General features: G+C 37.2%; 1 pseudogene across 1 annotated transcript; it reads left to right on the top strand.

Annotated features, from left to right (window-relative positions):
- The first annotated feature begins 7209 nt into the window (after nucleotides 1–7209).
- Nucleotides 7210–15679, top strand: LOC147381467 (GTP-binding nuclear protein Ran-3-like; annotated as a pseudogene). The gene is made up of 8 exons (XR_015174559.1): nucleotides 7210–7366; nucleotides 7458–7527; nucleotides 7659–7715; nucleotides 7817–7934; nucleotides 13715–13804; nucleotides 13909–14088; nucleotides 14172–14249; nucleotides 15381–15679. The product of XR_015174559.1 is annotated as a GTP-binding nuclear protein Ran-3-like (transcript).
- The last annotated feature ends 10379 nt before the right edge of the window (nucleotides 15680–26058 follow it).

Here is a 26058-nt window from a genome sequence, read left to right as displayed (position 1 = left end):
AGGATCAAATTAGGTTGCTGAAAAGATGTTTCTTCTAATCCAATTAGACAAACATAATATGATCTTTTGGTTCCTAGAACAGGGGGGTTAGTCATCCATTAATGACATCTTAAACCGATATGACGGGCAAAGCGATAATCCAACCATTTGCTCCAAGCCTTGACTAAGTTGTAACGCACTAACAGGTTTCTTTTGGAAAAGTGTTCTGGCCCATACTCAAATTTTGAAGGGACATCTACAATTATGAAATGATCACAAAGCCACATATAAAGTAGGTGTGGGCTTCCTTTGAAGCTTTCCCTCTCACCATTTTTTATGGCATTTAAACCTGAGAAGGTTTCGGTTAGGATAAGAGGTACAGGGTTGGCTATCCTTGAAGTTTGAAGGCTATGTTAATGAAGGACTCAGGGATAGTTCAACCATCACTTTTGGATGTCAGTATGAATTGGGCTAGAATTCCTAGGCACAGTCGATAGTCTCTAGTGGCTCGCCAGGCTTCAGGTTTTACATTGATGGGATGACTGTGGGAGCAATACGGGCCCAGCAAAGGTACTAAGTCCAATCTCCCGTTATGGACTAGGGCCTTAGCTTCTTCTTTTGAAATATTCAGTCCTGTGACGAGGTCACTAGAATATTCTGTCTTCAATGAGGGCCTGACTAGAGGCCCTGAAGTGGATATCCCCATAATGCCACAATAATCCTCGTGAGCAGGGCACAAGTGCATACGCCCAATATGAAATATGTGAAGGTAAGGGTTTTAACGTTTGGTCATAGTACGTAAGAGGTTCCAATCTATCTCAAACTTGTGGAAATAGAGAGCACTCCTCAAAATGACTTTCTCAAAATTGATCTTCTCTACAGAGTGCAACCCTATGACAGTTGTTTTGACTAATCGGTCGATTGGGTTATCGCCTGCGACTAGCATCCTGGTTTGACACAAAAGGGTATTTTAATACACTCCCAAGGTCTATGTAAAATCTTTTTATAAGTCATTTATTCCAAGAAATCAATTACTTTTCTTTTATTTTCTTTTGGAAAATATTTTTCTTTCGGAAAATCTTGTTCTTATGAAAAATATTTTCTGGAAAACACTTTTTCTGGAAAACATTTTTTTTAGAGAACACTTCTTTTTGGAAAACACTTTCTTTCATTTTTTTTTTAAATGAGTTGAAATCCGAATTCAGAAAAGAATTTGATTTTCATTTTGATTAAAATGGCCCGGCCCATCATGATTGTTAGATCGAGATGGACTGGGTCATTATGAATTATTACAAAAAATGGATTCTTTATTGGATTGGTGCACCCATTTTAATTTCCAAAACAAAATTTTTGATCCTTGAGGACAACCATACATTCTGATCTCATACATACATTTTGATCATTCACATCATTCACATACATTCATCAATCATAAGGTCCCATTCAATTAACAACACGGGAACACCCACGATAAGTTCGAGTCGTGACCTATAGGGGAGGTTTCTAAACTTTAAGTTTATTATGTGCAATACATTTATATCTTGCCATCCTTGCTCAAGTACACCTATATACCTCTCTAGCGTATTCAATCAGACAGTACGTGATGATTTGGTTTGATATACCGTATAAGTGATAATCCAAAACTTCAACTCACTTCTTTGAAGCCAAAAGCAGCCAGTTTAATCCCTTGATCAGAGGTGGCTCGCGATGCTTGAGCAAAGGCACTCTTAAATCACCTCCTTTCTAGAATAGACGTAGTCTATCCTTCTAGTACTGTAATACATCGAAGCAGGATCTCGCTTAGACACTAGTTTGGACCAAGAGTGCAAGTAATGTACTTGGATCATCTTTGATATACCTATGGGTATGAGTCAAGAGTTGTAGCTTTCATAAATGGTTTGACATCTCACGAGGGGACCGACTATGTATTAGTACTACGTTGGCAAACGGGACATGTGACTGTGCGGCTTACAATAGGTCAAAGGCTCAGTCGCTCCAGCTTAGGTGCATCGATATACCATTCAGAATCACCTGATCATACGGTACTGATGCCCCAGTTTGATATACCCTAAGGTACATGATTGGAGTTATGATTTTCATGAATGACGTCACATCTCCAAAGAGACTAGGCCACGCACTAGTGCCACGTTGGCTATATTGGGACATGCAAGCGTGCAAAATAGTAAACGTGCATGTGGTGTGTGAAAAATAGGGTGGGGTGTGCCCGAGGCCTTTTCAAACAAATGGGCCCATAGGCCTGATCAGATCATATAAGTAAGGATATCACATGAATATTAATCAAAAATATTACATCAAGACATGCATATCAAAATTAATCAGGATCGTGATACATCAAATAAGCAAAAATCATGACACAAAGATAATCAATCATAGGCCAATCAATAAGTGAAAAAATTGGCTCTTTCTCTATGGCCCAATCGAGAATTATTTTGGGTGGCCCATAACAATTCGGGATTTCAAAGAATATTACATTGAAAATAAAATGATGGTTGTGGAGGCAAATAGTGATTTTTTTTTTGTTTGTTATTTTTTCTAAAAAAAACAAATTGATTTTCCTAAAAACTCACTTTTTATTTTTTCTAATAGAAGTATGAGACCCTCAAAATGAACATTTTTTTTTACATGTTGTTGCCAACCATACTCACAAGAAGGAAGAGAAAAGGAAAAAAACTATAAAAAAAAAATATAAACAAATAAATAGAAAACAAGAGTTAAAATTCAAGGCCTCAAATACCTATTATTAAAAAGAAAGTCAATCCACCATCGGATCTAAGATTTTTCCTAAAATTCAGATTTTATCAGATTGAACCAATTTTTTTTTATTAGCACTTAATAATTCTATCGATCCTGATCAGTCTACTTACTAAGAGAGAAAAAAAAAACCTTTAAATCGATGAACCCCAAAATTTTCACATCAGTGGCCGGTTTTAGTAAAATCGATGAAACAACATTCTGATCTTTAGTTTGAGATTGCTCTCCCCATCTTCAAATCAAAAGAAATTAGGATTGATTTTTCTCGAAACTTTTGGGTTTTCTAACAATCTGGATGAAAAAGATAAAATGCGCGAAAATTTCCATCAAGAAATTCTTTTTAAAGAAAAATCGATCAAGATCAAATTCAATTCGAACAATGTGAAACGATCTCAAGGTTTATGTCTCTAAAACACAGTATCCTACCTTTTTCCTTTGCGATTTAAGGTTTCAAATGCAGTCCAAAATACGCCTTTATTCGAAGAGACAAATCAGAGATTAAAAAAAACAACCATGAAATACGTTTTCAACGAAGATCGTTGGCTCCTCAAGCAAAATCCATCATTTCACTTCGAATTGAAAGATTTCTATCGATTTGAACCGGTGCACCCTTAAATTTTCTTTGACAGTTGAATGAAAAGGGTGATTTTCACTAACTCATTCTAAATCAAATAGACTTCAAGGGGTTATCGATTTAGCGTTCTGTATCTCTTCGTTAGTAGAAATCGACAGTTTTTTTTTATTTTTTAAACTGATCAGCATGTGAGAATGAAACCGATCGGTCTGAGAGAACCCACCAATCGTTCTCTGTTGAAGACGATGGAGTTGGGGAAGAAAACATATTTTTTCTTTTTTAAAATGATTAAAAGGGTTCAAAAAATAAAAGAATTGTTTTACTAACAACACCCTATTAAAAAACATTGGGTTTAGAAGTTAAAAGCGATTTGTACTAGGGATACACCACCCTACAAAAAACATTAAAACGAGGGGTTGCTGCTAACAGAACCTCAAAAAATCATTTTTTTTTTAGTTTTTCTTTTTGTTGTCAATGGGCGCCTAGAATAAAAAATAATAATAATTTTTTTTTTGAAAAAAAAAAAACCAATAGATTAAACATTTACTAAAAAAAAAAATTTTAAACTAAAAAAAAATATTGTCCAAGGATCAATCGCATACACCTAAAAAATATCCTTTAAAAAAAAATCTACACACGTTTCTTAAAAAAAAATCAATGAAAAGAAAATAAAGATAAAAAAATTTCATTGTCCAACTGTCATCAACCTATCTTCAATAAAACCATCCCTTTGAAATCTCGCATTATTTAGGGTCATACCGAATGGCCCTTGATTAAACCATAGAAAATAATATGTTGGATCAAGGTACTCCAAGTAAAATCGAATAATTAATGATTGGACTAACAAGAACAATAAATAAAAAAACGATAAACAAACAATAAAAAGAAACTAACTAAATATTAAATAACAAAAAAACCTAGGTCATTGGCAATGTTCCCATACTTGGGACTTTTTAAGTTTGATCCTCAATGGTCCCCAGTGGAGTCGCCACTGAAAGCGTCCTCGATCCGTGGGGTGCACGGATCTCTTTTGACTTTTGAGGTTTGTGAGTCGCCACCTAGTCATTACGGTCTAGGAATCGAACATCGACTCGAAACAGATAAAAACGATCAATCTACTTAAAAAAAATACTGAGTCTAGGGATCACGTTACGGGGTTGGAAGGTATTAGGCACCCATCCTGTTTGGCAAACGCCGGTCTCTACTAATTCCCAAATAAAACTACATTACTAAAAAGACCTAAATAATAACAAAAAAATAAAAATATTTACTTTTACGAATGCAACGGTTTTTTTCCCTCAGATTTGATAGAATAGCTCATTGTACAACACTCCTCACTTCTTTCTATCACTGGATCGTTTCAGACCTACAAGGCGAAGTACCTCTTTTTTAGATTTGAATTTTTCTGATTTGTTTATGAATTTCTAGGTGTTTTTGAAGGGTTTCTAGGTATTTTTTGAGCTAAAGTTGGGGTATGGATGTTAGGTAAGGAGTTATGACTTCAAAATTAGGATTTATGGGAGGTTAGGGAAGCTTTTTGACCTACCTTTTCTCAGGATTTATTTTTCGATACGAAAATAGGTTGTAGAGACCCTTATTTATAGATTTTTTTAAGTGCTTTTTAGATAGAGTTAGTGTTTAATTAGAATTATTTTAGATAGAGTTAGTGTTTAATTAAAATTATTTTTAAATAGAGTTAGTATTTAATTAGAATTAAATTATATAGTTTTATAGTTTAATTAGAATTCTATTAGATAATTTTAGAATTTAATTAGGTTTCTTTTAAATAATTTTAGAGTTTAATTAGAATTCTTTTAGATAGTTTTAGAGTTTAATTAGAATTCTATTAGGGTTTTGACTTTAGTTTTATTAGATTGATTAGGGTTTTGACTTAAGTCTCACTTGATTGACTAGAATTTAGGATTTTGACTTAAATCTTATTTGATTGACTAAATTTAGGGCTTTGAGTTAAATCTCACTTGATTGACTTGATTTTAGGATTTTGACTTAAGTCTTACTTGATTGACTTGACTTTCAAATTTTGACTTAAGTCTTACTTGATTGACTTGGATTTTAATTAGGATTTCACTTTACATTAATTAATATTTTAATTTTTAATTTCGTAATTTTTAATTATTAAAATTGTAAAATTACCATTTTGTCATCGAAAAAGATTTTTTACGTTTTAAGTCATTTTTAATGTACCAGGATGTTTAGGAATCGATTTTTTATAAGAAATTCAATGGGAATATTGATTTTTGTCATTTATGAAATTTTTTGTGCGAAATGGTTGTGAACTTTATGAGGGGTATTTTCGTAATTTTATCAAATTTTGTGAAAATTGGTGAAATAATTTATTTTGTTTCGATTTGTTGTTTTATGTGTTTAAAATGATTTTCTTAAGCTTAATGTAGGCTCTAGCGATGTTTTGAGGTTAGGGGTATTTTGATAATTTGATTATTTTTTAGTGATTTTTATTGTGAAGCTTCTTTTTGTCTGAAAAATGATGATTTCTATATTTTTGGGGTTATATTTTTCTAGCATAGCGTGGTTTCTACAATTTTGTTAGTTTGAGATACCTCATCCAAATTTCTGAAACTTATCTAGCAATAGAATAATCATCCATCATTGGGAACCATTGCAATCGGGTTTACGAGTTGATTAATTAGGCGAGTGAAAAAATAGAGTGTCTACAAGGGGAAGGGATAACAAATTTTTTAGCATCGATGAGGTCTTGAACGAGGTGATGAAGGGCGACACAATGATCAGTAAAGTGACCAGGATTTTGGTGAAACTCGCAAAATGACTTGGGATTGTGAGAATCGGGGAGTAAGTTTGGTAAAGGTCGAGGGTGGAGAGGTGCAATGATCCCTTTACTTAATAGTTTCTGAAAGACAATGCTTAAAGACATCCCAAGATTAGTGAATTTCCTACACGGTTAAGATTAACTAGGATTAGCTTGGTTAATAAATAATAAAAGAAGTAGTCTTCCCAACGATCAGTAAGTAGAGACTCATGTTGATAACATGTTATGATTTTAATAAAAAAAGATAATATAAAACTAAAAGAAATTGTAAGATACCTAAGTATGAGTCAAATTTGTTCTTCAAGAATTCGCATATAATTCATGTAATCAATACCTATATTTATAGACTTATACTAATAATGAGAAGGAGATGAAAAATTGAAAGTTAACACAAATTAGTAGGACACATAAAAAGATAGAGGTTATGGAGATGATAATTATATGGTCATTCAATATACATTTTATGTATTTATAATATTCTATTAATTATATATTTTTAAATTTTATTTTTTTACATATTTTTGTATTAGAAAAAGAAAATCATTTTAAAGTTTTTTTCTTATTGAATCATATAGTTGTTTGTGTGTGTCAAATATTTTATACAATAAATTCAATCCTCTGCAAAACTATCTAGTCCAAGTTCGATAATAGTTTACACTGCGTTTGGATAGAGCTTCTTGACGACTTCTGCTCTTGCGGGGAGCTAGCAAACGTTTGGATAGATTTTTGCTTTGACGTGGAGAGGTTTTTGCTCTTGCGGGGAGAGATTTTTTTGCTCTTTGTGGAGAAGCTTCAAAGACCTGCTCTTCCGCGGAGAGGTTTTTGCTCTTGCGGGGAGTGATTGAGCTTTTGCTCTTGCATGGAGAGGTGTATCCACACAGGCCCTTAGTAACCCAAACTCGAAATAAATTTGAATCATTGAGTTCAGGCTCAATGCTAGATTTGACTTGAGCATAGGCCGAGATCTCAGCTAGTTGAATTGAATCTGGGTCTACCCGATAACCCGCACAGACTAAAACCCTAATTTCAAAGCACAAAAATCTTCATGACTCCCGAGTTGATTTCGTAGCGAGATCCAATCATACGGTTGAGAGAATCGCGTCAAAAGAAAGCCATGGCCAGACCATTTCATATTTATATCGAAACCCTTGGTTGAGTTCGGTCTCTTTTCTCCATCTCATACAATCGAATCCTACATTCTAAAACTCTGCACTTCTCCCTCATCTGCAAATATGGTATTTCTCAACTCTCTTAATTCTGGCTTAGATTAGATTGGGGTTAGTGTTCTGATCCTTCTAAAGTTTTGTTTTTTGGGTTCATCTACAGGCGCTTCCGAACCAACAAACTGTCGATTACCCTAGTTTTAAGCTTGTGATTGTTGGTGATGGTGGTACAGGTACTCGATTATCGATTTTTTTCCCCTCAATTTTTGGAAAAACCCACTAGTTTTCCTGGATTTATAGTAGATTATAGAGTTCCAGCTCGATTATTTGTGGAAATATGAAGAGATCTGTTATCCGATTGCAGGGAAGACTACTTTTGTTAAACGACATCTTACAGGAGAGTTCGAGAAGAAATACGAGCGTAGCACTTGAGCCATTGGAATCTCGATTCTTTCGGTTTTTGTCTTTTTGATCGATTTTGAAATGCGATTTTGTTGTTGAAGAAATCTGTGATATTTGCAGCTACGATCGGTGTCGAAGTTCATCCATTGGACTTTTTCACTAACTGTGGGAAGATTAGGTTCTATTGTTGGGACACTGCTGGCCAGGAGAAGTTTGGTGGACTCAGAGATGGATATTAGTAATTTTTCACCTTAAACTCTTGTTAATAGCGTTTCTATTGTGTTTTCTGACGTCAATATTTGAAGGATTTTTGGTTGATATTTCTAAATAATTCATTATCTATGGAAGTTCTGCTTGATCTATTTTTAGTATGCTCTAGCACTTGTTGGTTACTTTGTTATCTATTTTTCTTGGATCTGCTACTTAGATTTGATTATCAAATATGTAACGCTAATAGAATGATTCATGTTTAATTAGGGGGAACACTCATGGAAGCATTGATTGCAAGTCCATAATTTTTCGAACATTTTGTTTGTATATATGTGATTCTGCCTGCTTGCCTGTGATTGACATACAAATAACCTTGGGACTTCTGTTTTCCTGACATTGCAACATATATATTTTTTTGCTAGGGATGCTCGTTGTGAATCTTAGCTTTTTAAGCTTATTTTTGCTGGACCGGTTGTGTTTGGGGCCATGGGTTTATCATTGTTATTAATTTCTTTGTAGAATCAATGGTTTTTTTTTTATTTGTCTTTAAAATTTCGAGGAAGATTCATGACTATCAAAAAAAAATGTTGAAAAATCATCATGTGTCGAATGGAGAGCAATTTATTTTCAAGTTGTATTCTACAACTTGTAACATTGTTGAATGCAGAAAAAGACTAAAGGTGATATTTAGAGAAATGCGGATGGAATTTTATATTTATAATGGTCATTTTCTATCTTTATTTTTCGCTACCTAGTTTTTCTAGGATTCTGAATCCCAAAAGACCATAACTCTTAAAGAAGCATATCTTGGGTTTTTGTACCATAACGGTTTTTATTTTTTTATATTTTTTATAACATAACTCTTTTAGCTCACACATTGCTACGATTTTGGATCATTCCCACCAAATTTCACTTTTGGGTTTGCTTATACCTTCTGGGATAAGGCTTTGATGATGATGATGGTTTGCTTATATAGGATTGGTTTGTGGGCTGTGTGCCATTAGACACATGCATTGAATATGCTAGTCGCTAGAGACTTCTTAGGATGCAGCTAATGAGATTTAAGTTTCTTCTCGGTTTGTGTGTTATGTTGGTAGGTGAAAGAAAGAGATCATGCAGGACGGAAGGGAAGAAGATGAAATAAGGGGTAGGTGAATCAGGTTTGAGATTGATTTAAGGATTTGGGCTGCAATAGGGTTATCATAAAAGTTTAGGGCTAAATCTAAAAGGGTTTGTATTGTGGGATTTAATTAAGACATTTTGCATTATAGTTAGGGACTTAAGTTTATAGGGTAAAAGAGGTAAGGATTGAGGGACAGAGGTTGCAAGAAAAGGTTTCAGATCCAAAAGATTGTGAAATCGATGTGGAATGTTTCAACAAATGTCAACTGAGTATGTAAAATACGAAGTTTGCAATTTAGATATTTTCCAATAAGGTGTTGTAATTATGTTTAAGGGTATGGAATAGGGTTAAGCAATAGAGTATAGGGTAGATTTGGGGAAGAGATTAATGGTATTGGTGTTTTTGATTTTGGAAAGATTTGATGGGGATACAGGATTCTCGACGGGTTCTTGATGGGTTCAAAACAGAAAATAAAAGAAAGTGAAAAAAAGAAGATTAAAAATAACTTATGATAGTGTGGTAGTGGTGTTTGCTGTGGTCTGTTTGGCTTTGTTGTTTCTATAGTTTTTTCTTTTTTTGCTTTCCTTTCTTTGTTTGCCTTCTCTTTTATAGGGGTCACCTTGGCCTCTGCTCTTTCCTTTTTCTTTTTCTTTCTATAAAATCTTTTTATGATGTAGGACGGTGGGGAAAGAAGAAAAAAATGGTGGTTAGGGGATCTGATTTGTGATTTTGAATTGGGTTAAGGATTTAGGCGACAATAGGAAAAGGGTTTCAAAAATCTCAATTGGCTATTGCGATGTAAAATGTAAAGTTTTGTAAATTACGATATTTTGGTTGGGGTTGGATAAGGGTTATAAGATAAGGATTAAAGGTTAAGAGAATAGAGGAAGGATTAAGGGTTTAAGAAAAGGATTTTCAAAAAATCAAGATTCTCGGATCAAAGTTAAAGAATTCAAGAATTCGAGATTTCTTGAAAAATCAAGAAAACATAGTTTATAGATTGGATTCTTGAAAGGATTAAGGGTTTTTGATCTCTCACAAATAACCAAATAAAATTTGTAGAAAAGATGGATTGAAGAAGAAGATAGAAGATAAGAAAAAGATTAAAGAAAAAAAGAAAAACAATATATTTACCTTGGAACCACACCAATGATTTCCATGGTATTGACCATGTTGAATGCACCAACATCCAAAGGATAAAAAACAATTTTTTTTTTATTCTATTTATCATCTATAAATAAATTGTAATACAAATTATAAATAAAGAAAATCAACCAAGAGTCCTAATAAAATTAAAATACCAAATTAATAACCTAATTTTCGTAACTTTCTCTTTCTTAAATTTTCAATCCTAATAAACTTAAATAAAAGATATCCTAAAGTTACCAAATTTAACCCTAATTATTATACTAAAACCATGGGCCGATAAAACATGAAAATAAGCCTGAAAATCATAAAATAAAGTCCTGAAATAGAAAATAAAAATAAAAATAAAATCTATTCTTCAAGTTTGATGTCCCCATCAAAAAAATTATGATAGATTATTTGACTAAGTAAAGCGCTATCTTGATTATTCGACCAAGTAAAGCGCTTACCACAAAGAGGAATATCTAACAATTCATACCTCATCACAAAGTCCTTGAACTTCCCCATCCTCCCAGTCACCTTGGATCCCTTGAGCTTCTCATAATTGAGGATAAACAAGCTTTGTAGAAACTTTTTGTAGCATGAAAAAGATGGGAAGAGTAAGTTTCACCTCATGAGTTGGGACAAGATTTGTGTGCTGAAATTTCTTGGGGGTTTGGGGTTAAAAAACGTGGGTTTGATGAACATCGCCCTCTTGTGCAAGTGGCTTTGGTGTTTTGGAGAAGTGGAGGGTCATTGCAGCTACGTTTGGTGTGTTTGAAGGTGGTTGGGAAAGCCAGGCTCATGTGCTCCACACGGGTGTGGCCTTTGGAAGGGGATCATTGCACATTTGCCGGTTTTTCATAATGGAATTGGCTTAAAGTTGGGGGATGGGTTTTGAATCAAGTTTTGGGAAGATAAGTGGTGTGGGGATACTCCTTTAGCCTTACTATTTCTTGAGTTGTTTAGGTTGTCCTTGAGGAAGGGTTTTGCCAGTATTTGTAGTTTGTGTTTTTGGAGTAATGAGTACGCGAACCATATCTTGCTTGAATTCCCTTTTGCAAAATGGGTTTGGAGCCACTATTTGGCCCTTTTTGGGGTGGAGGGGTGCTTCCCAAGGTCGGTCAAAGACGTCTTCAAGTGTTGGGCTTCTTGGGGCCACTCGTTTAGGATCTCTAAGAGACTTCTTTGGATCGTAATTCCTTTTGCCATTTATTGGGGGGCTATGGAAGGAAAGGAATAGATGGGTTTTCGAAGGCGTATCCAACGCTGGGGAGAACATTATCTTATCGGTGATGGGGCTTTTATTCTTTTGGTGTAAGGTTTTTAAGGAGTTAAAGGGGTCTCTTTTGTAGATTTTCTGGTTAGGTGCGACATATTTGTTGTCTTGATCCCCCTTGATATTTTCTTGTATTTCCTTTCTTTCTTTTGTGTGTCGCTGAATTTTTTCCTTTGCCGGTTCTCAACTGCTTAATGAAATGACCTTTGCCTATAAAAAAAAATATTTACCTTAGAATTACCACAATGATTTTCATGGCATTACCAAGTTGAATGCACCAATATTCAAACAAGAAAAATGGAAACTTTTATATTTTTTTTATTTAATCGAAGCTCATCTAAAATAAGTAAGGATATCTTTAAATACTAAACAAAATTCTAAAGAGCAAAATACCTAAACTACACTTAACTTAAAGATAAAAATTATAAAAAATACCCTAATTTTTGTAATTTTATCTCCCTTAAATTTTCAACCCACATAAATTTAATAAAAATATATAATAAAACTACCACATATTCCTAAACATCTATACTAAGATCATGGACTAATAAAGCATAAAAATAAGCTTAAATACTAATCCTAATCAGTAAAATGGACCCTCCTAAACATAAAACTAAAGAAAGTGTAAAATCTAATGACTCAATGGAAAAGACACATGATCTTTGATTTCCCCATCGCTAGAATTGTCAATATACCCATAAAAAAATCCAGATGATTAATAAAATGGTCATCTTAATTGACCATTATAAGGATCCCCACACTCACAGCACTAGATATACAGCACTTCCCCCCCTTCCCTTCTTTTTCTAGGAAAGAAAGGGGTTAGTGGTCAGCATAGGCGAAGGTGGGTTCAATGGGATTCGAACCTTGGTCGTGGGATCACTACTGGTCAAGTCTACCTTCTTCCTGTTACACTAGAACCAAGTAAAACATAACAGTTCCCCTGCATGAATGTAAGCCCCTGAAAACTTTTAAATCTTTAAGTAGAAACTGCTGAAAGAAACCTTTCTTTCTGCTAGTTGGTTTCGTGAAATAGGGAGCTTGAATTCTGAAAAAGAGGGATTTCAGGTAGCCCCAAAGGTGGACTCTTTGTCCTGCCACTTTGCTTGTCACCTGTGAAAACAATCTTTGCTGTGATTGGAGTCTGTTGTTCTCTGAGGTTTCTTTCATTGCATTATGCTTAAAAGATTTCAAGTTCTGAAGTCAAGGTTTTGAGGGGTTTCAGGTTGAAGAATGTTTTCTAACTCCCTGAGGCTGTATGATAAGTGTTATGGGACTGTTTTCATGGGCTGAGGGCTCTCCAAATTTGAGTTTTTAGGGTTTTAGTGGCTGGGTTTATTAGAGAACATAAAAGGGATAGGACTAAATAAATTAAAGAATCTTGCCACTTAACTTGCTTACTTGCATGGAGTCTCACCACACAGAGAGATGAGTCTCATCTCTTGAGGGAACTTGCAAGTGCAAAGGGAAATCTTCATACAAATCAATGCCTTAAAGAAAGAGCTTACACATTTATAGAGGGGCTTGGGATGCACCATGTTAGTCTCTGACAACTAACCGAAAAAAGAAAAGAAATAGAAGCCCTTATTCCAAGGACAATAGTGGCTAGAGTAGAAGGCCTAAATAGAAGCCTACCACCATTAGAACCCTTAACTGGACACTCAATTAAAATAGAAACCACAACTAATATTGTCTCAAATATTCCTCTATTATGAGACCCACATATGAGTTGCCCAATCAACCTAACAAACCAACTTTATTAGAGTCGTATACGTGGCCTGCTAATCTGATTGTTGACCCAAAATCCCTGCTTTTAGGACTGTATTGGGCTCGCTAATGGACTTCGCAGGGAAAAATTTGGGACTATGGATTGCTAGTAGACTGGGTCTTTGATTTCTGCACAGCCCGTGTCAATGGATGTCCTGTAACTATATTGTGTATTTGTGTTGGATACTGTATTTGGACAGCAAATCTCTCAGAAAATCTTATGTCGCTTTGCAGAGAAGCCTGCCTTACTGTAGAAAACCTCAAATTTCTAAACCTGTGGTTACTCTCCTCCGATGGACTACATTACTAGATTGTGTGTACATCTGTTTGACGTGTATTTTCAACAGTTTGTTTTTGACACAGCCATCATACTGGGAATTCTGATTTGTCTTGCCACCTGTTCAAGTTTTAATCCCATTTTCTTCATGATTAACATTCGTCATTTTGTACCTTTCCAAAAAAAAAAAAAAAAAATCAAATTTTTTGTAACAAATTTTTTGTGAATGCTATGTAGTATCCATGGGCAGTGTGCTATCATTATGTTCGATGTCACTGCTCGTTTGACATACAAAAATGTCCCTACATGGCATCGGGATCTTTGCAGGTGTGTCCCATAATCTCTTATTGTTTCTTTTTTTGCTAGCTTTCTTATACTATGATTAAAGAATGATTGGACAAATGTTACTGACTTATGGGTGTCATTCATAGGGTTTGTGAGAATATCCCCATTGTTCTTTGTGGGAACAAGGTTGATGTCAAGAACAGGCAGGTGAAAGCAAAGCAGGTCACATTCCACAGGAAAAAGAATCTTCAGTATTATGAGATATCTGCAAAAAGCAACTACAACTTTGAGAAGCCATTCTTGTATCTCGCCAGAAAGCTTGCTGGGTAATGTAACAGTTCAAGTTTATTGTTCTCTTTTACATTTATTGATGGAAAATGTTTAATTTCAATTTGCTTTGATGGTGTAGGGACCCTAATCTCCATTTCGTTGAGTCTCCTGCTCTTGCTCCTCCAGAAGTGCAGATTGACTTGGCGGCACAGCAACAGTATGCACTTTATTATCACTTTTCTTTCTTGTATTTGGATTTATGCCATAAACAAACTGGACCCACCTAAAGGTTTAGAAGGCTTTGGCAGTATCTTCAGTGATGAAATCTAGTTGGTAGTAAGTCACACCTAGATTAAGAAAGGAAGCCCTAGTTGGCAACTCGGATGTTCAAGAGCATCTCTGGTCAGTAGTTTTCAGTTTAAACGGTTGGAGAAAAAGAACATCTTTTGATGCATAATGTAATCTTATAGGGAATCGTATTGCTGCTGTTCGTCCTTTTGAGCATTTGTTCTATGGTTACACATGCATTCTTGTGGTGATGCCCACCAATTTTTGACCATGCAACATGTTCAAGATTAGTAAATAAGCTTTTTTGGCTGGGTTCATGGTATCCCAAGTCCTTACTCTATCGGGCATAAAATGGGTTGGTCATGGTTTTGTTGCCAATTTCTTATATTAGGTTGAGTGGCATTTGGGAATCAGATCATTTTTTTTTTGATTCGCGATAAACTTACGTGCTAAAACTGACGTGGTGATGATGTGGTTGATGTGGCATGTGAACAGAACCACAGATATTTTTCTTCTGGATATACAAGGAAGAAGATCTGTGGTTCTGTGCACATGCCACATCATCGCCAATCAGTTTATCATTAGTCTTTTTTTTTCCTCTGAATCAGAAGGTTTTGAAAATTGGTTGCAATCATCTTATATGAGCATTAGTTTGTTGAAACATTGATATGTAGCTCATTTGCATTATAGTGATTTGTTCCTTGGAGATGGTCTACTGTTTCTTAAAATCTGAAGTCAATAATGGCTTCGTCCGTACTTATCAAAAAAAAAAAAGAATAATGGCTTTGTCCATGATTCTAAAAGTGTCTTGGAGGATTGTATAAAATGTCAATGGATTTACTTTTCATATATTCATTTGAGAATTATCACCACCCATTTGGCCAGTAAATTAAATTGCCTTGTCAAGCATTTTTAAACTGTCTTTTGCAACAAGTTATTTATTAATTTAGCCAACTTAAAGCCATATACAGTAAAGTAGCTGATCAATTCTACCCCGAGTTTATAAAGAATAATGTCATTTTTTTTTACTTACCCTTAATGCGGTTTTTGTGTCCTACAGACATGAAGCAGAGCTTGCTGCCGCTGCTGCTCAGCCTCTTCCGATGACGATGATGACGCATTTGAATAGATTGTGTTTGGATTAATGGAGGGGTCTTTTATCCCCCTTTTCTTCTGCATTGGGCTTCTCAAATTTTCTGCAGTATATCATGGATTTGGCTTTCAGGATTGTGTTCAAATATTGAGGGTGATGGATGATATTAGATAGGGTTTTGAACTGAACTATGCTTGTATTGTATCTGGACGGGGAAGAATTCTTTATTTTATTGGACTATTTGCCAGTGTTGGTGTTCAAAGCGATTACATGGCGTCATGCAATGCTCTACCCAATTTTTCATGTCTTAATTGAGTACCGGGGTCGCTGCATCTTCTACTGAAATGTGTAGAGCATGAAATGGGTTGGGTTTTATCTGAAATCCGAGTGATCCAAATTCAAATTTAGCAGTTTTTATTTTAAAAAAAGTTGAAATATGGGTTGATGTCCATTGATTGACCTGAGTTGGATATGGATCCATCCATATATCTGCCTAGATGAAAATTATATTTCATGTTTTTCAAAATATCTTTCTCCTATAATACAACCGAGTTCTTGTTGGAACTAATTACATGTGCTACCTTGTATTAAAGATATTTGAGATGTGTCCATAAGTTTTCATAATGATTTTTCAAATCTATTGTTTTTACCTCACTCTAATCCCTTGAATGTAACTTGATTTTTTTTCCATCTGCTAGGGTGTCAATGGGTAGGTTCTCACATGTGATCGTATTTTTTCGATTTTGAGTTCTTGGCCGGTTATGAGTTAAAAAATTGTGGTGTTTGGGTCATTTTCATTGATGAATTGATCATTGGCTATGAAAAAAATCTCTACTTGATTAATTTAAGTACAATTGGGAATATTCATTTATTAGTTTGGTGTCGGGTTAAACATTTGGTTATAAATTGATTTAAAACACAATTTTTTTTTTTTAAATTTGTGTGTATACGTATTAAAATTCTCACAATACACATCCAAATATTTATATAACTCCCCTATTTTTTTAAGATTAATTATTTTTATTTCTCTTCTTTCAAAATCACCATTAATACTTGTGTGGTTGGAATCCGATGAATGGTTACGATGAATCCAATCGCATTGATGTAAAGTCGTTCCTAGCACCTCTCTTCTTGCTGCGACGTGGTACCTGTCAAAATCACTTCGACGCTCCAGTTAGAAAAGCAAATGAATAGTTTTTAGCACTGGTTAGACTCTAACCTTCCCCCACCACCCACCCAAAAAAAAAAAAGATCCCCTCCAATTGTGCTTATTGTACTATTTATCCCCTTTAACTGCCCATAGGATTTCCTTCGTTATAGACTGTAATCATGGGATCTATACTAATTCTGCGGAGTTGTTTACCTAATCGTGATCTTCTGGATCGATCGTACTTATCTGTAGAGATTTCTTCCGTGATCTCCGGGATTGACGTGCACGCAACAGTTTTACAGTTATTTTTATGACCTGGCCTGCTTTGCTTGGCAGGCCTGGTCTGACTTATCACTATGTTGGCCTGCCAGCCAGACTAAGGAAATCCTTGCTTTGACCTGCCCTGCTTATAGGGTTACGCCCCGCACACTATTCCATGCTTGGTGCCACTTAACCGATTTGCACACGCGTATGGCTTAGATTAACACGCAATTATTTCTCTTTGCAATTACTCCTTTTCGAGGAGGCGTAGGATCTCTTCGTCTCCTCGAGAAGTAATTTTACTTTCTGATTGACTACCTCGCTCCTTCATAATTGCGTTTGTTGTTTTCGAATTGACGAATTCAATGTGATGTCACTTCGAATCTTCTCTAACGGCCTAGATGGATCGCTTTTCATTTGTGCTTATCCACGTGTTCCAATGCTTTTTGTACTACCCCCAATCTCGCGATGCTTCAACTAGGCTCAAGCTGTCCCTTCAAGTGTATGTGGTCCTTCGCCTTTTCTTATAAATAAGGGACTTAGTGCATTCTTTGCTTGTTATCATGCTAAAACTCTACAAACTCGTCTCTGCGTTTTTCTGTGAAGACTTTCTATTTCTCTTTCTACTTCGCTGTTACAGTTACCTCTTTCATATTGAGGTAATGTTTTCTCTCTTGTTCATTTTCTCCTTCACTCTTGACTTTTCAATGGTTGTTACTGTGTTCCAACTTCGACGAAGTTTGTATATTCCCGCCTCTGTATATATTCGGGTTGGCGGAGACTCTGATGCCCCTGGCGAATGCCGTTAAGGGGAAATCTTTGTCTACGCCGGCCACATTAAGGCTGGCCTTAGTTTCCCTTTCTTTGCCTTCCTTAGAGAGGTACTAAGTAAGATAAATCGGGCCCCTGGCCAAATATCCGGGAACTTCTACCGTCTGGTGGAGGCTGCGGAGAATATGGGCATTACCTCCAACAACTTCCTTTCCCGGTACAACCTGAAGGCCATCCCCCAACGGTCGAGATATTACTCACTGTCCTCCAAGAGTGCATCGGTGGCATTAATTCTCTCTCTCCTTAATTCTCATAAAGGGTGGCATAGAGACCCTTTTTACATTTTTGGGGACTGGGAATTTTCCCCTGACATTTCTCATGAGGGATTTAGTCTCTCGGACCTTCCAGGGTAATACTATCTTGAGGCTGCTGGTTGTGTTATACTTTTTTGCCTTGTTCAGGATTTGCCTTGTTTTCTTAATTGCTTCTTTGTTTCTTTCACAAATTCTTCTGTTCTGGTGGCTGTGGAGGTTAAGAAGGAACAACGCAAAACATCTAAGATAGGAGGCTTGTGGCAGTAGACCTCCGAACCAAGGTTGTAGAAAGGGTGGTGGTGGAAGATCTCTTTGTTGACTTTTCATGGTTACTTGCGCGACGTGCTCCCTCTGGCCGAGCTAGGTGGATCGTGGAAGATCTTGATCCATTCCAAGTGGCATCTACTCCCCTTTGGCCTCCCCCATGACGATGGGATCCCAGTGATCCGACTCCTTATTCTTCGGGTGGGCAGGGTATGAAACGTTTGATCCATTCTGGTTCAAATTATCCCCCTTCTGGGATTATGCTAGAGTCCTCCAATGTGATGGACATCAATCTCTCGAAGTTTCCGCTCTCATGTTCCCTTGCCATCAGGGCTGCTCCTCCCGCTGTCCTAGCCAAGAGGAGGAAGAAGAAGATGAGTCAGACTTCTCGTGGTTTTAGCCTTTCTGGAGAGGATGCTGGCTATGGTGCTTGGGGAGCTTGCTGCCCTTGCTTCTATTTCTGTTTTTGTTTCTATTGCGGTTGTTACTGATGCTACTACTAGTGCTGCAGTTGTTTTTGGGGAGCTTTTTGCGGAGACTCATATGCAGGTAGGGCAGAGTTTTGCCACTTCTAGGGAGGACAACCCTGCTCCTAACCTTCAGTTGTGCAAGAGGCGCCGGCTGGTCAAGAAAAGCCTGAGAAGTCTCTTTTCTCCAAAGGAGTTTGAGCACGAGGGCCCTTCACTTCGCAAGACTCCTCTGGAGGCAGCCGCTATTACTTGGATGGATCGCGGGGCCTTCCTTCAGGATGGGAATGAGAGCAACATTTTTCAAGTCCCGCTGCCACGTCTACAATAAAGGTTGCGGGGTGAAGGACCCAGTAACCGCTACTTCCCTGTTCTCCCAATCTATCTCTCCCATGGACTGGGACGTTGTTGATCGGGCTAATACTGACCTGGGCTTTGGTCGCTTTGTCTACAGCCTTCACCAGGTAACTTTTGCCCTTTCTATTCTGCTATCTACTTCATAATTTCTGTGTGCTTACATTTTTCCCTTATTTAGTAGGCTTACGTTTATGGGACTCTAACCTTCCTGAAGTGGCGTGAGGTTGAGAACCAGGCAGCTTGTACAGAGAACAGGGAGAGAAAATAACTGTGCTCCAAGCTGAGTTGGCTTCTTCTAGCCAATTTTCTCGAGAGGCTAGATAGGAGATGTAAGCTAATTTGGCCCAATTCTCCAAGGTCAACCTAGCTTTGGAGGCCTCTAATAGGAAGTTGACAGATCTTCAGGGTGTTCTTCAACTGGAGCTGATCAACTACAAAGAGAGAGTGCAACGGAGAAAAGTAGAGCTAGTGGAACTCCAAGAGAAAGTGCAACAATAGGAGCTCAAACCATGGTTTTTAAACTTGATATTGCGTCTCGTCTCGTTCAGTTCCGATATCGAGTCGTCTCGGACGAGTTTTCCGATATGTTTGAGACGTCTCGTGAGATAACTCAAAAAATATAACGTGAGACATAAAACTCGGTCAAAAAAATCACTTTGTGAGTTGGTCTAATTCAGCTCTGATACCGAGTTAACTCGGGCGATACGTCTCGGTCTCGGATGAGTTTAAAACCATGGCTCGAACTGCGTTCTCTAAGAACAAGTGTTAATTCAGTCAGGGCTTCTCAAGCTAAAGATGACGAGGTTGAAACAGGAAGCTTCTAGGGCAACTGTAGGCCCAATACTCTTGGCTGGTAGATGAGGCTTCTACAAAAGCCTACCACGAAAGCTTTGAGGTTACTCGACTTCAGTGTGAAGAAGATAAGGAGGAAGGGGATGATGAAGAGGACATGGACGATGCTCATTTGGTGTCTCCTGGATCGGACGCCTTGGGCGTATTCCCCCCTTCCAATTGGATGAGGAATGAAACCCCATTGCTATCATTGATCAGACTCCTGGTGATCTTCTGGAGGCTGGTGCTACCTTAGAATTGAATCCTACTCCAACCGTGGATTCTTCAGCCCAGTCCAGCGATCCACCCCCTACTCTTCCTTCCAACTAGCCATTTATTCCCGGCGAAGATCAGTGGAGTTGCTAACCCCTTAAGTACTACTACTGAAGCTGATCCCCCAGCTACTGTTCCTCAGACTTCTCTCTCAGCTAGTCAGTCTTCCCCTACTGATTAATGACCTGTTCTCAGTTGTTATGCTACTGCTATTTGTATTACCCCAAAGCGCCCTCGATCCGCGGGGTGCGCAGATCCGCTTTTGACCCTTGAGGTTTGGGAGTCGCCACCTAGTTATTGTGGTCTAGGAACCAAACTGACTCTAAAATGGATAAAAAGGAACTAATCTACTATAGAAATCTGAATCCGAAGATCATGTTACGGGGTTGGAAGGTGTTAGGCACCAACCCCGCCCGGCCAATGCCGGTCTCTACTTATTCCAAATATAACTACATCGCTAATGATAAAATCTAGATTAAAAAATAATAAAAAACCTTACCTTCGATCTGCAAAAGTACTATTCCCTCAGATCTGAAAAACAGTTCTTTGTACCGTACTCCTTGCTTCGTTTTGTCTCCGGATCTGATTTCTGATCTCCGAGATAAGGTGTCTCCTTCTTGGATCTGGATGCTTTGAATTTGTGATGGATTTTTGGGGTGTTTTTGAAAGGTTTCTAGGTGTTTTTTAGGCTAAAATCGGAGTAGGGGTGTTAGGGAAGGAGTTGGGACTCCAAAATTAGGGTTTTGGGGAGGTTGTGGAGGCTTCTTCACCTACTTTTCCTAGGGTTTTTTCTTTGATACGAAAATAGGGTGTGGAGGCTCCTATTTATAAAGTTTTTAGAAGCATTTAGGGTTTGATTAGGGTTTCTTTTTAGGGTTTCAATTAGGGTTTTGACTTAGTCTTTAGGGTTTTAGGGTTTTGACTTTAGTCTTATGAGATTGACTTGATTAGTTTTAGATTAGGGTTTGGATTTAGGGTTTTGACCTTAGTCTTATGAGATTGACTTGATTAGTTTAGATTAGGTTTTGATTTAGGGTTTTGACCTTAGTCTTATGAGATTGACTCGATTAGTACCTTGACTTCAGTCTTGCTTGATTGACTTTAATTTTGACTTCAGTCTCACTTGATTGACTTTAATACCTTGAATTCAGTCTTGCTTGATTTACTTTTAATTTTTGGAGAACCCCCTTCTATTATATCTTTAATTCTTTGAACCCCCAAATGGAGGGGTCCTTAAAGAAATATCCCACGAACCCTCAACAATTTTGCCTGAGAGTCCAATTAATCGATTTTTTAGGTTCAACTTTTTAAATTAATTTCATTAATGTTTCACTTTAATTATTTAATGTTTTATTTATTAATTTCGAATTTTTTAATTATGAAAATTGTGAAATTACCGTTTTGCCCTCGGAGAGGATTTTTTACGTTTTAAGTCGTTTTTTCAATGTTCCAGGATGTTTTGGAATCAGTTTTTCGTAAGGAATTCAATGGGAATGTTGGTTTTTGTCATTTATGAAGTTTTTATATGAAATGATCGTGAACTTTATGAGGGGTATTTTCGTAATTTTGTCAAATTTTGTGAAAATTGGCGAAGTGGTTTACTTGGTTTCGATTTATTGTTTTATGTGTTTGAGTGGATTTTCCTAAGCGTAATGCAGGCTCTAGAGTTGTTTTGATGTTAGGGGTATTTTTTGGTATTTTAGTGATTTTTATCGTGAAGCTTCTTTTTTATTTGCAAGATGATGATTTCTATGTTTCTGGGGTCGTATTTTCCTAGCGTAGCGTGGTTTCTAAGTTTTGTCAGTTCGAGATACCTCATCCGGATTTCTGAAACATATCTGGTAACAAAATAAAGCATTGGAATAGACATCCATCATTGGGAACCTTTGCGATTGGGTCGACGACTTGATTAATCAGGCGGATGCAAAAATGGGGTGTCTACAGATGCCCCTCTTTGGCAGAGGGTTGAAGCAAACTAGATAGCAAATCTATTTTGGTAGATAGTGCGATATCCGAATGCCAAAGCTAGTGACAGTTCATTTTGCAGCCTGATTTAGCAATTCGTCGAGGTGTTCGGATCCTTGAGGGTAAAGCTCTCCCCGAATTAAAAGGTTGTCAGGTCCTCGAGCGAGAGCTCTCACTGATGGCGTCAGATCCTTGAATTTTAAAGAATTCTCCCTGACTAAAAGAACAAGTGTGCAAGTGTGTGCACTGTGTGAAACTGAGTAAAATCTGAGCATAAACTAAGCATAACTGAGCATAATTGAGCATAAAAAAATTGAATGTCTTACTTTACCTATCATGGGTGAAAGAGTAATAAACCATTTTTTTTTGGAAAGTTTTACTCTACCTACTCGGGGTGAAAGAGTAATGAACTATTTTTTCTAGGATCCTACTCTACCTACTCGGGGTGAAAGAGTAATGAATTCTTTTTCGGGAGTTCTACTCTACCTACTCGGGGTGAAAGAGTAATGAACTATTTTTTCTGGGAGTTTTACTCTACCTACTCGGGGTGAAAGAGTAATGAACTATTTTCGGGAGTTCTACTCTACCTACTCGGGTGTGAAAGAGTAATGAACTATTTTTTCTGGGAGTTTTACTCTACCTACTCGGGGTGAAAGAGTAATGAACTATTTTCGGGAGTTCTACTCTACCTACTCGGGGTGAAAGAGTAATGAACTATTTTCGGGAGTTCTACTCTACCTACTCAGGGTGAAAAAGTAATGAACTATTTTTTCTGGGAGTTCTACTCTACCTACTGGGGTGAAAGAGTAATGAATCTTTTTCGGGAGTTCTACTCTACCTACTCGGGGTGAAAGAGTAATGAACTTTTTTTCTGGGGTTCTACTCTACCTACTCGGGGTGAAAGAGAATGAACTATCTAAGTATAATCTGAGAAAACCCTCGGCGATATCTGACTAAGCATAATCCGAGAAAGCCCTCGGTGGCAAATGGCTGAGCATAATCTGAGCAAAATCCAAGATAACCCTTGGGAAAACTGAGCAAAATCCAAGTACACCTTGGCGGAAACTGAGCAAAATCCAAGATAACCCTTGCGGAGACTGAGCAAAATCCAAGATAACCCTTGGCGGCATCTGAGCAAAATCCAAGATAACCCTTGGCGGCATCTGAGCAAAATCCAAGATAACCCTTGGCGGCGGGACTGAGCAAAATCCAAGATAACCTTGGCGGAGACTGAGCAAAATCCAAGATAACCCTTGGCGGCATCTGAGCAAAATCCAAGATAACCCTTGGCGGCAACTGAGCAAATCCAAGATAACCCTTGGCGGAGACTGAGCAAAATCCAAGATAACCCTGGCGGAGACTGAGCAAAATCCAAGATAACCCTTGGCGGAGACTAAGCAAAATCCAAGATAACCCTTGGCGGAAACTGAGCAAAATCCAAGATAACCCTTGGCGGAGACTGAGCAAAATCCAAGATAACCCTTGGCGGGGGAGACTGAGCAAAATCCAAGTTAACCCTCGGCGGCAACTGAGCAAAATCCAAGATAACCCTTGGCGGCATCTGAGCAAAATCCAAGATAACCTTGGCGGAAACTGAGCAAAATCCAAGATAACCCTTGGCGGCATCTGAGTAAAATCCAAGATAACCCTTGGCGGAAACTGAGCAAAATCCAAGATAACCCTTGGCGGCATCTGAGCAAAATCCAAGATAACCCTTGGCGGAGACTGAGCAAAATCCAAGATAACCCTTGGCGGCAACTGAGCAAAATCCAAGATAACCCTTGGCGGAGACTGAGCAAAATCCAGATAACCCTTGGCGGCAACTGAGCAAAATCCAAGATAACCCTTGGCGGAGACTGAGCAAAATCCAAGATAACCCTTGGCGGCAACTGAGCAAAATCCAAGATAACCCTTGGCGAGACTGAGCAAAATCCAAGATAACCCTTGGCGGTATCTGAGCATAATTGGCGAAGGAATGAAGGACTTTTGGGAAAGAATGAATGAATTTGGAAAAGACTGATCAGAGTGAATTGAATAAATCTGGAAGATACTGAATCTGGAAGAGAAATGATCGAATCCAAGAATGATTGGATCTGGGAATATCATATTAGTTGATCTCTGGACACAGTCAAATGTGAGATCCGACGTGCTTTTGTTTGAACCTCAAGGATTTATCCAAAAGTTTTATGAATTTAAAACCTGAGTTTTTATTTCTTTTGAACCTCAAGAGTTTTTTGAAGAACTGTTATCAAGAAGGTAACCTTAAGTTTGAGATTTTTAGGATTAACATTGCTCCAAAAACAAAATGTCCCTAGTTTGACAATAAACATGGCATTGAAAATAATTGAACACATCATTAAAAAATGCCCCTGGTATAAGGAGGGAAAAGAAGAGAGAAAATGCCCCTTGTATGAAGGTTTGAAATAATTGATTACCACAAGCGCAATAAAGACTCAACTTTAATTTTGATTAGTTTTTATTGAAGGTTTTGAGTCAGGCTCAAGAGTACAAAATTATTTCCTTTTGAGACTCATCATAGAATTCACCATTCTCTCCATTGGTTCACTTGGGGAAGTAAGAATTTTCAGATCGATCGTAGACGAGATACTTGTGGCTTCTGAATCTATGCTTGGTTTAAGCTGAGTATTGAACTTGATTATTTGGATTTCTGGTGTTTCAGCTTGAACTGCTCTCAGCTTGGGATTTTCTTCTGTTTTTTTTTTTATTTTTATTGCTCTAACTTTTGCTTAGATCGCCTTTTCAGGTTTTCAATCTTTCGAGCTTGCTCTAACTTTTGCCTAGATCGCCTTTTCAGGTTTTCAATCTAGCGAGCTTGCTCTAACTTTTGCCTAGATCGCCTTTTCAGGTTTTCAATCTAGCGAGCTTTTTCTTTTTTCTTGGCTCTGATTGTTGTCAAAGTTGTCCTTTTAGATTTTCAACTTTGCTAGATTGCCTTAATTTTTGCCTAAGTCGCCCTTTTCGGGTTTTCAACTTAGCAGGCTTCATCATTTTTTTTTATCTTTTTTTTTTTCTCTGACCTTCTAGAATTACTGTTTGATCATGTTCTACTACCCTCCTTGACTTTTTCACACGGTACTTAGGAGGACTTTTATAGGTAGGCTTGGGACTAGGCATAAAATGAAAGGGATTTTGAGGCTCAAAAACCCAAATGCCCCTTGTGTGGCATTTCATTTAAATTTTTTCTTGAATTTTCTTCCCCATTTTGGATGATATATTTTTTTGCATTTTTTTTTTTAGATTTTTTCTTCATCAGGGAATCTATTTTTTATTTTGATGTGGTCGGGCCTGAAGTAACTTCTCAGGTTGCCTACGTACCCCAAATTTTTGAGATCAGACAAAACGTAGTTCAGATCTTCCCTCCCCTAGGTTAGGTGATCGGGCTAAGAAAGAAAAAGGCATAATTTTTCTTTTTGAAAAAGGTTGCAAAGGGGTTGAGAAAGGATATATTGAACTGGGTAACAAGAGAATTGATTCGGTCAAAGATGGCCTCTTTAAATGTAGTACCGCTTGATCTGGTCAAGGTTGGTTGGTTCTGGTAGTTCACCTCTATCATGATCTTAAAGTCTGACGACTTTTCCAGACAGTATTTCCTTAATGAATGAATTTTTCCAATTTAGACTTTCTCCTATAATCGAGGAGGAGTGTTCAATTTTCTTTGAAGTCTGATAGTTAAATCTTTGACTTGTAAATGATGAGCTTTGACCTTCTTGTCAAATACACGGGTGACTCTTCTTAGATAAGCTTGCACATGGTACAGGGCTTTAACTCGTTTTCTTTGATCAAGTTTAATTCTTCATACTGCTGACGAACCCAATCTGTTTCTAACAAATGATTTTCTGACAAGACCCTGAGAGACGAAATTTCCAATTTCAACTGGCAAGACTGCTTCCATGCCATACACTAAGGAGTAGGGAGTAGCTTCACTAGAGGATCGAATTGAAGTTCGATATGTCCATAGCGTGAAGGATAAT

Source organism: Akebia trifoliata, unplaced genomic scaffold (assembly GCF_017979445.1).
Source record: "Akebia trifoliata isolate Shusen 1 unplaced genomic scaffold, ASM1797944v1 Contig00446, whole genome shotgun sequence".
NCBI lineage: Eukaryota > Viridiplantae > Streptophyta > Magnoliopsida > Ranunculales > Lardizabalaceae > Akebia > Akebia trifoliata.
This window is presented reverse-complemented; position numbering and strand designations above follow the sequence as displayed.